Below are 12316 nucleotides of genomic sequence, written 5' to 3' on the forward strand. Positions count from 1 at the left end.
TGGCATCACCTTTGGGCGACAGGGTTTCAGAGCCACGATTTTTGTGAACAGATACCCTCCCTCCAATATCTGGTTGTCTCCATATAATTTACCTAGCCCAACAAGTCCGATGGTAGGATAAATTTCCAAACATGTACTCACACACAAAGACAAATGAGGTTGTTTTTTTACAGGAATTTATTTAAAGCCAAAAAATTACGGTTCAGAAACGTTTCAGTGAGAAACACAAAAAATATTACAAAACACACATGAATAATGCAGTGCTAACGTAAATAGAACTAAAACAAACGAGACAATAACCCAAATATAACGTAGGAAAACAGAAGCCGAAAAAACATAAAACTAGCCACGTCTCTGTACACATTTATCACCATTTCGTTTGACTTATGTTTCTGTGGTATTATACTCTTATTTTTCTATAGATGTGACTGAATAAAACAGTGGAAGATAAAACAAAACAGTTCAACTGCCTATAAATTCTTAAAAATAGCCACAGCAGAAGAAATGTCAGACATCATAACATACGATCATCTTGTACTTGAAGTTTTATCAACTTTCTGTTTCACTCTTAACAGTAATCCAATGACTACTTGCTTCAATTACACAGATTAGAAGTTTCTCGAAACTTTAATTACTCACCGAGTGAAAGAAAACGTTTTCTTAACAATGCAGAGTAAAGTCGAACACGGCAGGTAAGGACAGTCACAAAACAATATACTAAAGTTGAGTATGGTAGTGAAAGAGTTAAGGGCATGATAGCTAGGGGGAAAACTTTGTGGTGTCCTCTTCCCTTGGTGCGCTAAGCATGTGCTTATTTTGCTTAATGGTTAATCCAGGGCTGAGGTCAAAAGACTTTTAATTTGGTTTGAGAACGATTCTTTTGGAGGCACAGAGAGATCTGTCTGCACTCCCACTGTAGTAGTAGAACAAAGTGCAGCAGCATACGTTCAAGATGAAGTGGCGGACAGCAACTTTTGAGCCTCAAGCTAATTAATGTATTGAATTGTCTGTAAACGCTGCACCACTTTTTCTCCCAACAATTTAGGGTAAGAATAGAAGTAGAATGGATGAGAGCCATTGCAACTGACGCAATGAGGATCCGTTTCACGCTCATAGGCATCGTGGTCCTTGCCACCACAATGAGCACATATCAAGGAACCACAACATGATGTCTTCGAGTGACCAAACCGCTGACACTGAAAACATTTGAGAGGTTTTGGAATGTATTGTCGTGCCTTGCAATTAAGATAACCTGCCTTGATGGTGGCAGGTGCAAATAATGATGTAAATGTTAAAGTGAGGACATTAATCAGCATCATAATTCCACCTCTGCAAGTGGAGATACGCCTCACTGCAGAAACTCCTTGGGTGGAGAAACCAGCGAGGATCTATGACCTGGGGATGCTCTTCAAATCCCTCTCAACAATAACTCCTCATGATGAATTCAAAGTAGGATGAGGCGTAACCTCAATAGGTATATCCCCAATCACATTTGAATGCGAGGAGCTCACTGTGTTAAGATATGGATGTTTCCACCAATACGTCACCAGAGCGAAGTGAATGACAATTGTTTATTGATTCCTCCAACAGTAGTCTTAAATGTGTTCTCCTTCTTAATGGTAAGATATATGTATTTGTTACTATTACTCATTTGGTTCACTTGAAGGAAACATACGAAAATCTTAAACTTCTTATTGATAAAGTCAAATATAAAGAATGTGTTTAGCTACTTTGTGGAGACCTAAAAGTCTGTTGAATGTTGTTGGATTAACAGTACTGTTATACAAAGTTTCTGCGTTTGTGTGTGTGTGTGTGAAATGGGACAAGCAAAGTACTAAATCAGCACCAGATAAAGAAGTAATGGCCACCCGGAGTCAGCCTGATAGCAGGATAGAAAACATTGAACGTAAATGTTTGGTTGACACAAAGAAAGTCCTATTAGCTCCACTTCAAATTAAAGTGGGCTTGATGAATCAGTTTGTGAAGACCTCAGACAAAGATGTTAACTCTTTCAAGTCTCTGTATGGGCAATTTCCAACTTTTTCAGGTGCTACACTTAAAGAAAGAATTTTGTTTGGCCTCAGATTAGAAAATTGACTTTTGGCATTGTTTCACTTCAAGTATATATGTGTGTATAAATAGCTTACATACTGTAGATTACATTTATTGTTAATAGGCGATTAAATGAGCAATATAAAAGAATAATGAATTAAATAATTCATTACGATTATTTGTCCAAGTTTTCAAATTATTGTCATAATTGATAATACCACCCGAATGCACTGGGTATATCCCATCATTCAGAAATAATCCAAAAACCAATGTCAGTCTAGTCGAACATCATGGAAAATCGTAAAAGAGAAATTAAATTCAGTAATGGTACAAAGCTGAGTGTTCACACCAACAACGATTCAACTTCTACTGTCTTTCACTGTCTAAACCTCGTTTTGGAAACACAGTTACCATTAAATACTTTATAAAAGAAAGCAAATGGATAGAAGCCGGCCTCTAATATTTCGACTAATTGCACTCCCAACCTCCACCGTTCCAAAACAAAACAGATATAAAAATGTATACCCTACCATAATATGTGTGTGTGATTTTTATTTTATCATTATCCATGACAGCTGACTGGATTAACATCACTGTTTGGATTTTGACTGATAGTTGGGATATCCCATAGGCATTATCCATTATGACAATAAGTTGGTAACATGGACCAATAAAATCGATGTGATATTGATATATATAAAGAAATTTGGGAATTAACCGAAATTATGTAGTAAAGCACATACATATGCAAATAGAAGTTATACAAAAACAAAGAAAACCAATACGTAAGTGGTACGCAAACACTTACCATACTGTGACAAACACCATGTTAAACATAATAATGGATATTTTAATTCTTTCTATTTATATGTGGAGACATTATTAAATCTTGCGTAACTCCAATGTAAAAGGTAACACTGGCTATGTCGGTACATTTGATATAGTAGAGACAGATTCACCACTATCTGTAAATATTTCAATTTTTTTATTCATATGTGGGGACATTATTAAATCCAGTTTATAAAAAACTGAATTCCGATGTTTATTTGTTTGTTTTACACCACATTGGGCTATTATTTAATGTGTCCACCACTGAGTATCAAACCCCGGATTTTAGCGTTGAAAGTCCATAAACTTACCGCCATCCCACTTGAGGGACAAATTCTAACGTAGCTGAGATAGACAACCCCCAAATATTGTTTGTTTGTTTTGTTTTTTGAATTTCACACAAAGCTACTCGAGGGCTATCTGTGCTAGCCATCCCTAATTTAGCAGTGTAAGACTAGATGGAAGGCAGCTAGTCATCACCACCCACCCCCAACTCTTGGGCTACTTTTTTACCAACGAATAGTGGGATTGACCGTCACATTATAACGCCCCCACGGCTGAAAGGACGAGCATGTTTAGCGCGACGGGGATGCGAACCCGCGACCCTCGGATTACGAATCGCACGCGTGGCCATGCTGGGCCTCCCCAAATACTGAACATTATGTTATTATATATATACTGTATCAAAGATCCTCAAAGAATCAAAAGGCCCAGATGAGATATAGAGAGTGAAAACATTAAGGCCTAGTTTTAATATCATTACTAAAGTTGTACATTTCAAATATTACATTAAAAGTACATGATTCAGTAGAGAATATAATTTTAAAAACTTACTGCGGCAAAAACAGTTAAAAAACGTGTATATATGTCTGTGTTTTCTTATAGCAAGGCCACATCTGGCGAGCCCACCACAGAGAATCGAACCCCCTGATTTTAACGTTGTAAATGGGTAGACATACCTCTGTACTAGCGGGGGTTGTACGTGCGTACCTAGAAATGTAAAATAATTTAACAAGCTGATCGTACTATAAAACAATAGAAACTGTACATACAGAACTATAAAATATGTGAATGTGCACGATTTTAAAATAATATTAAAAGCTACACATACGATACTGTAAAGCTAAAAAAGACCTGTAAATAGCGTCAGTATTGGACTTTAAAGTAATAAGTTATGCACATCACAAACAAATAAATTCAGTCATCGAACTTTCAAAATTCATTTTTTCTTTCATGCGAAAATTTATAAAGCTAAAAAAGTTGTCAATTTTGTCTATTTCTCGTATTAGTTGAATCTTTAATATCGGATTAATATTTTTACGTATTATTCTTTTATCCCGTAATGAAAAGAGATAGTATTTCGTTTGATCCATGCAAATTTACACTTAACAACTAAACAAGCAATATTGTAACAAACTGCGTCCTACTAGTAACAAAATAAATATAAGTGTACAGTAATGTAACCAATTCTAACTCATAACAAATGTCAATGTAACAGTTGCGTGATTAACCCTAATAACAAAACAAATATAAATGTAACAGTAGCGTGATCAACCCTAATAACAAAACAAATGTCAATGTTACAGCAGTGTGATTAACCCTAACAACAAAACAAATGTCAATGTAAAAGTAGTGTGATTAACCTTAACAATAAAACAAATATAAATGTAACAGTAGCGTGATCAACACTAATAACAAAACAAATGTCAATGTAACAGCAGTATGATTAACCCTAACAATAAAACAAATGTCAATGTAACAGCAATATGGCCATCGTATCTCTGATCTCTCCTCCACATTTTGACGTGAGGGTTTATAACTCCTTATGGACACAGGAGGTTTTAACTTTTGTCTTCTGAAGATTTGTTTCAACCTTTCTTTCGTTTATTGGCCTGGCATGGTCAGATGGTTAGGGGCGCTCGACTCGTAATCTGAGGGCCCCAGATTTGAACTCCCGTCACACCAAACATGTTCGCACTTTCAGCCATTACAGCGTTATAATGTGACGCTTAATCCCACCATTCGGTGGTAAAATAGAAGCCCAAAAGTTGACGATGAGTAGTGATGCTAGCTTTCTTTCTTGTAGTCTTACTCTGCTAAATTAAGGGCAACTAGTGCAGATAACCCTCGTGTAGCTTTGCACGAAATTCAAAACAAACTAAAGCTTGTAGGAAATTAAATTAATAAACAAATAAATGAACCATGGAGAATGAAACATGTGATCTTGCTCTCCTTATTAGTCGTCATATGGGGATATTCAGAGACATGGTTTGCCGCAAAATGGTGACAGTAAGTAAAATTAACAACTTGGGACCATTTGGAAGTAATACGAGTCAAAATATGAAAAAAAAACAACTTTACACCTATATCAACGTAAATAAAAGGAAGTTTATCTTATCTTTTAAGACTCTTTATATCTCTGAAATGTCCCTTAATGTCACAAAGTGCATGTCTGCAAACTACACAGTTACAAACCGGATTTCAATTCCCGTGGTGGGCAAAGCACAGATAGCTCTATGTGTAGGTTTAAACTTAACTACAAACAAATAATTATCCAAACTTCGCTGTAGAATGTTTATCTATCTAGACAAATACTAATGCGTTACTTTTAATGCACGGGTCTAAAGTCCTAATGTTAATATTTGCAATACTCTACCTCATAACATATGAGTTTTAAGTTTTAATCTCAAAATCGTGATACGCTACTTTTAATACACAGGCCTTAAGTTCCAATATCAAAGTGTTCGTAATATACGCTACTTTTAATACACGGGTCTTAGGTTCTGATGTCAAAGTTTGTAATACGCTACTTTTAATATATGGGTCTTAAGTTTTAACCTCAAAGTTTGTGATACGCTATTTTTAATACACGAGTCTTAAGATCTAATGTCAAAGTTCGTGATAAACGTTTTTGAAGATGTGGTTCTTAAGTTCTAATCTCAAAGTACATTACAAGTATAAACTGTATATGTTACAAAATAAAGCCACAAAAACGAACCACATTTGTACTAAAGACAAGGACTCAGAGTAACTTAAGTCCAGATTGATCTGTAGTTTAGATGTTCTGAGCAGAAACTTAAATCTACTTAAAGTGACTGTTTTTGTGAATAAAATTCAAACTGAAATGTTTGAGTAACAAACAGTAAATTCCGGTTTATGGTAAGGATTATCACAACAGATTTATCTATCGTACTCGTATAGGAAACGTAGCGTACAACAACAATAATAGAACTGTAAACAGAGGCATTATTGTTGAGTGTGGGTGGGTGTGTTTGTGTGTTTTCTTATAGCAAAGCCACATCGGGATATGAGTCGACCTAGGAGAATCGAACCCCTGATCTTAGCGATGTAAATCTGTAGACGTAATTCTGTACTAGCGGGGGACATATTGTTGACCAAGAATGACTCGTACTGGTTTGTTATCCAGCTAGAACAATGGTTAATTTAAACGAATGATAAATACAAACCAAGGACCTTCTAACACTCTTATTTATTAATGTACAGTGGTTATTTAGCTATGTCAGATCAGAGGTTTAGAAATTTAATTTCACAATCTTTTGAATTATGGCATCGTAAACCTAAATTCGAGAACACAATCGAATCTGGAAATATCCCCATTCGTGTTTTAAAATGTTTCTTATGCAGTAACTACTTGTTGTGCTGAAAAGAAAAGCATCTCCTTAGGTCATGCTGAGAAGGTAAAACAACTTTGGCTAATGTCATACTGAAAATAACAATGCCAGCTTGATTAAACAATTACGATTTATTTTGTGTTGAAAATAACAAAGTCGGTTCCTTTAAAAACTGATATTTATTTTATATTGAGAAGAACAAGAATATTAACTTGTGTCATGCTGGTAGCCCAAGAACTTGGCGGTGGTTACAATTGACTGGTTGCTTTTTTTCTATTCTATCAGCTAGAGCCGGCATAGCCTTATGGCTATGGTACTTGAATTGCAATCTTCGGCTAGTGGTTTCGAATCCTGTCACCAAACATGTTCGCTATTTGAGCTATAGGAGCGTTATATCATGAAGGTCAGTTCCAGTTTTTGGGCCGGTCTTGGCCAGGTGGTTAGAGCGCTCTACTCGCAACCTGAGAGTCACGAGTTTGAATCTCCGTCGTTGAATCTACTTGCCCTCTCAGCCGTGAGGGTGTTATAAGTGACGGTCAATCCCACTGTTCGTTGGTAAAAGAGTAGCCCAAGAGTTGAAATTGGATAGTGATGACTAGTTGCCTTCCACCTTGTCTTAAACTGCTAAATTAGGGGCGACTAGCACAGATAGCCCTCATGCTGCTTCGAGCGAAATACAAAACAAACAATTCCACTTTTCATTGGTAAAGCGTAGCCCTTAGAGTTGCCTACCCTTTATTCTATCGATTATAAATCAGGAGATGGTATCGCAGATAGTCCTCGAGTGAAAGTTAACAACATATGTATCAATTCAAAGTTAAAGACGGCTGCGTTTCGATAACTCTCTATACAACTATGTGCAATACGTGAAAACAAACAGAAAAGGCATTGTAAATTACACCTTTAACTGAACCTTCCTTTAACGTGAAGTGTACAGTCGACGCCCAAATATTTCTCGTTATGCATAATTTCGTTGCATTTAAAAAAAAAAACACTAACTGCTCAAGTTTCGAGTCACTGCTGAAACGTTTGCTTCCGGGGAATTTTCTCAGACGTTTTTCATCCACCCTCGAAACCAAAGCTCCACGTGTGTTAAAAAACAACAAACATTCTCTTTCAGTACCGAAGCACAATAATAGATTTATCCATGGATGGCGGATCCGGAGGGGACACGTGCCCCTCTTTTCTTTCCAAAGTAGTAAAGTTTTCTTTTCCAAAAGCAAAAACTATAGCATAAAATGTATAGCGAAGTTTGTAACAACAGTGTGTAGAGTCTTAAATACAAGTAGGGTTGCATTTACTAAGGTTTTTACCGGATCGATTATTTTTTATTGGGATAATTGATAAATTGGACATCAGTTTGTATTTATTGAAAATGGTGAAGCTGGTGGGTTTTATATTATAGAAATATAGGGTGGTTTGTTTATAAGTTTTCTTATGTCGAAAAACTTGGGGTGACTATTTTCCCACAAGTAGCTGAAGAGAGTAAAAGGCATTAGAAACTGAGATACTGTGTGTTCAAGCACTCAACTCCTGCCCCTTAGCTGATTCTCCATAGTTGCTGACTGGTTTGATATCTGCGTTTGGATCATGTCTGATAGATAGAATATCCTCAATGTTTTTTGGGAGCTGTTACAACTTGATGGTAATGCAAAATCTGGTAATGAGTAAAATTTTTAGTTTTTTTAAAGTTTGGTTTTTAAGGTTTTGGTTCTAATTTGTGTATGTGTGTGTATATATATTTTGTCACTGTCAAGCTTTCAAGAGTTTCATCTATTTCAAGGGCTTAACATGTTCTTGTGGTTAGGATGCTCCTCTCGCAATCTGGGGGAGGGGTCGCAGGTCGGAATTCCATCACAGAAAATGCTCTCCTTTTCTGCCGTAGGCTATCATTTATAATTAGGGACAACTAACGCAGGTATCTCAGGTGTAGTTTTGTTTATAATTTAAGAAAAAAAAGTATTTGATAAAAAATTTTAGTAATTATATTATTCAAAACTTCGCCTCTGTTTGGTTTGCCTACTTGATCACAAAGATGAACACTGATAATTAGTTAAGTGAGGATATCACTAGGGGTTTAGCTGGGTGTGTCTGTTTTTTCACGCAATTATCCGTCTTTCGAAACGCGCGAAGGACAAACAATTTAGATGAACTTGTGAACTGAACATACTACCTCAGGGGATTCAAACACACACGGTACACGACTACTTCTTATATACCTGATGCTGATGTAATAGGCGGTTTTTATTGTTTCAGACTGAACAGACACTAGACAGGAGTAGCCTGAGTTCAGTCTGTTACCACACTTACAGAGTCTAATGGGTTATTGTTATGCTAGAAGAAGTAGGCTAATAAATAACGAAACAAACGGCATTCTTCGCCTTAATGTGACCAAATTTGATACGTGTAACCTGTAAGAAAACTAGGCTTTTCTTTGTAAGTATGAACAGGGGCTTTGAAGCAATAGAATTGATATGTGTAATAGGCGTTGCCATGGTGGCTATTCGTTACACATTGTATTTTCATATTATCGTATAAACACACATTATAGATGTGATAACTGTTTTGGAATTACATGTAACAGTGGCTTACCTTTTCTTCTCAACTTCTCATATGTTGAAGAATCTACATTATCTATGTCAAAGTCTCTTCGTGTGGGGAGGGGTTGGATAGTAACAGTAACATCGTCTTGAGGTTAACGAGTCCATTAAAGCTACGTGTGGTTAATTGGGCTTCAATTTCAAATCATGTTTTTAATTGGTTACTTCATGTTTTGCGGTAATGTTGGAAATATTTATATTTTAAATAGCCTGAAACAGCTTTCTCCTCTGGACCAGTTTAATAATGTGATGTTCCATCATTACAGATACTATTTCAAAATCAGCATCACGTTTCGACAGTTCGGATCTTGGACATCTGTCTCATCAGACTACAACTTCTTTAACATAGAATTATCGTTTCTCATCCCTAAGTTCAAGATCAGTGAAAGTGATTGAAAAATGCAAACATTTTACTGTTTCGTAACACAGAAACAATCGATATCCAGAAACATTTTGAAATATAGGATGCATCCCTCAGTGATCTTTAAATCTCCCCCGCAAAAGATTTAAGCACTTAACTCAGTTGGTGAGACACTCGCTTGGCTCGAAAGAACCCAAATATATATTTTTAAAACTTTATTACAATGTTAAAAACTTGTTTCCCAAGTAATAGTTATTTCAACTATTATGTCAACTGATTAATTGACCATATATGCCAACTGATTAATTCCACCCACATATATTTTGTCTGTGAATACGGGTTTTGAAAGATTCAACCCATTACAAATATTTATAAACACAATTTTAAACGTAATCATCATACCACTGGAACTAGTCATGCTTGACAAATGGTATTTGGATCAATCAATACACCTCTTTACAAATATATATATCCACAAAGCTATAAACCGTGACTGTCTTCACTCATGTAACGTTGATCGTTTCAATATATTTGGTCAAGTATCAAACATGATGCAGAGGAATATCAGTGTTTAGTAGTTAATACACTAAGAACATCAGACCAGATGTGAAGTAACAATACGCCAGCTTACTCTGTGTTTCAGGCATAGCAGTCTACCACATCTACTTATTCTATGTCTCAGTCATAGCTGTCTACCACGTCAACTTATTCTCTGTTTCAGGTACAGCAGTTTTAAAGGTCAGCTTGCTCTGTGTTTCAGTTATAGCTGTTTACTACGTCAGCTTACTCTATATCTTAGTCATAGCTGTATACCACGTCAACATATTCTCTGTTACAGTTACAGTTGTTTACAACATCAACTTATTCTATGTTTCAGTTACAGCTATTTATTACGTCACCTTACTTTGTGTTTCAGTTATAGCTGTTCACCACATCAGCTTACTCTATGTTTCAGTCATAGCTCTCCACCACATCAATTTATTCTATGTTTCAGTTATAGCTGTTTAAAACGTCACCTAATTCTGTATTTAAGTCATACCTGTTTACTATATGAGTTTTCTCAACGTTTCAGTAATAGCTGTTTACCTCGTCAGCTTACTCTATGTGTCAGTTATAGCTGTTTCTCACGTTAACTTACTCTATATTTCAATTATAGCTGTTTCTTACGTCAACTTACTCTACGTTTCAGTTATAGCTGTTTCAGTCAAAGCTGTCTACCACGTCAACTTACTCTATGTTTCAATCATAGTTGTCTACCACGTCAGCTTACTTTATGTTTCAGTCATAGATGTATACCACGTCAGCTTACTTTATGTTTCAATTCTAAATGTACATAATGACGACAAAATATTCTAAAACATTTGAACCTCTTCCTTATGGCATCAAGACAAACATCCAGTGGCATGTTCTAAGTATTACTTGGTAACATTAATATGCATCCAATGGCAAGTTCTGACCGTCTCCATACTGTAGTCACATTACACATTTGTAACCGAAGACACTAACATGTTCTCTCGACCAAAAGTAATATGGTCACGGCAAGAATCTTATAGTAAAATTATATTCCTCAAGTTATTTTCATGTCTCATGGCTAAAACTGTATTTTTTTTTTTCTGAGATGTAGTTGTATTATTTGAGCAAATACAATAACTTTGTCTACTAGTGTCAAAGCTTTGAGGCTTCTTAAGTCTATGAAAGGTGACGAAAGTTCTGTTTAAGTGCAATGTTTTAATCATATACCTCATAATTGATTTATTTTGGAATTTATCACAGAAGATCTGAACAACAAAAACTGATTTTAAATGTAATTTTCACTCTTATTTTAATCTTATTAAAGTTCTGATATGAAGGAATGTGAAAAAAATGCACAAATACGATTTTTAAAGATCGCTGTGAATTAAATATTTTAGTGCACACTAAATAACACGCAGTAGTCGTAACTACCTGGCAATAGAATATTTCTCTAGCTGTTTCAGAAAAAGAATTTCAAAATTAAACTGAGCCTAAATTACAAAAATACTAAACCTAAACGGAAAAACAAGCCAAGCTGAAAGTATAAAAACAAAAGAAGCTTAATTACTAGGTATAAAAAGATTAAAAATAAGAAAGTAGCATATATTCGAATATGCAATTTATAGAAAACTTACAATCTTTATTACCTTTACTGCTAGATTGTTCAACATTATTTGAACTGCTACGTCTTCATACACCGGATACAATAAAAAAAAGTAAAAATAACCTCTTTTTGCATTTCCAGGTTTTCTTTACGAAGGCGATGTATGTCTGCAACCTTGAACTCGAGTACAGTTTTGAGGCTTTCGACTTCTTTCTGAAGATAACATTTCTGATCAAGAACCTTCTGCAAAGAAAATGTATTCCTTTTATTTCAACACGTATAACAAATAGTATATTTGATGATGTAGTTTTACTCTCACAGGTGTGTTTTTATTTTGGACGAGTTAGTAGTGAGTGGCTAAATGATTCATTATTGTGAATCCAAAAGTCTATAGTTTGCAGCCAGTTGCTGCAAGGTCCCGTTTTTTGTGCCATTGGTGCATTATAAGTTTAATAATTATATGCTTATATTATATTAGAGTAGCCTAGTAGTTGACTGTACATTGTTGTTAACTGTCTTCTATACTTTTAGTTTATCAGTTCAAAGTTAGGGACCACGAGAGCAATTAGCCTTTATGTAGCTTAGCGCAAATATTCATAAAAAAGCAGACAAACAAACAAACATTAAGCCTCTTCTCTCATACCTCTATATGTGAGTAATAATATAATCATCCATGATTTAGTATGTTACCCTTCATATTAGTGTGTTTTAATTTTTTGTTTAAAAC

General features: G+C 35.4%; 1 protein-coding gene across 1 annotated transcript in view; it reads left to right on the forward strand.

Annotated features, from left to right (window-relative positions):
- LOC143232829 (uncharacterized) overlaps positions 1-12240 on the forward strand; it is a 115210-nt gene extending 102970 nt beyond the window's left edge. Inside the window, exon 5 of the transcript XR_013017807.1 lies at positions 11731-12240. The gene's annotated coding sequence lies outside the window, so the exon portion shown is untranslated. The remainder of the gene's footprint in view (positions 1-11730) is intronic.
- The last annotated feature ends 76 nt before the right edge of the window (positions 12241-12316 follow it).

This window comes from Tachypleus tridentatus, chromosome 11 (assembly GCF_004210375.1).
Source record: "Tachypleus tridentatus isolate NWPU-2018 chromosome 11, ASM421037v1, whole genome shotgun sequence".
In the NCBI taxonomy this organism is placed as follows: domain Eukaryota; kingdom Metazoa; phylum Arthropoda; class Merostomata; order Xiphosura; family Limulidae; genus Tachypleus; species Tachypleus tridentatus.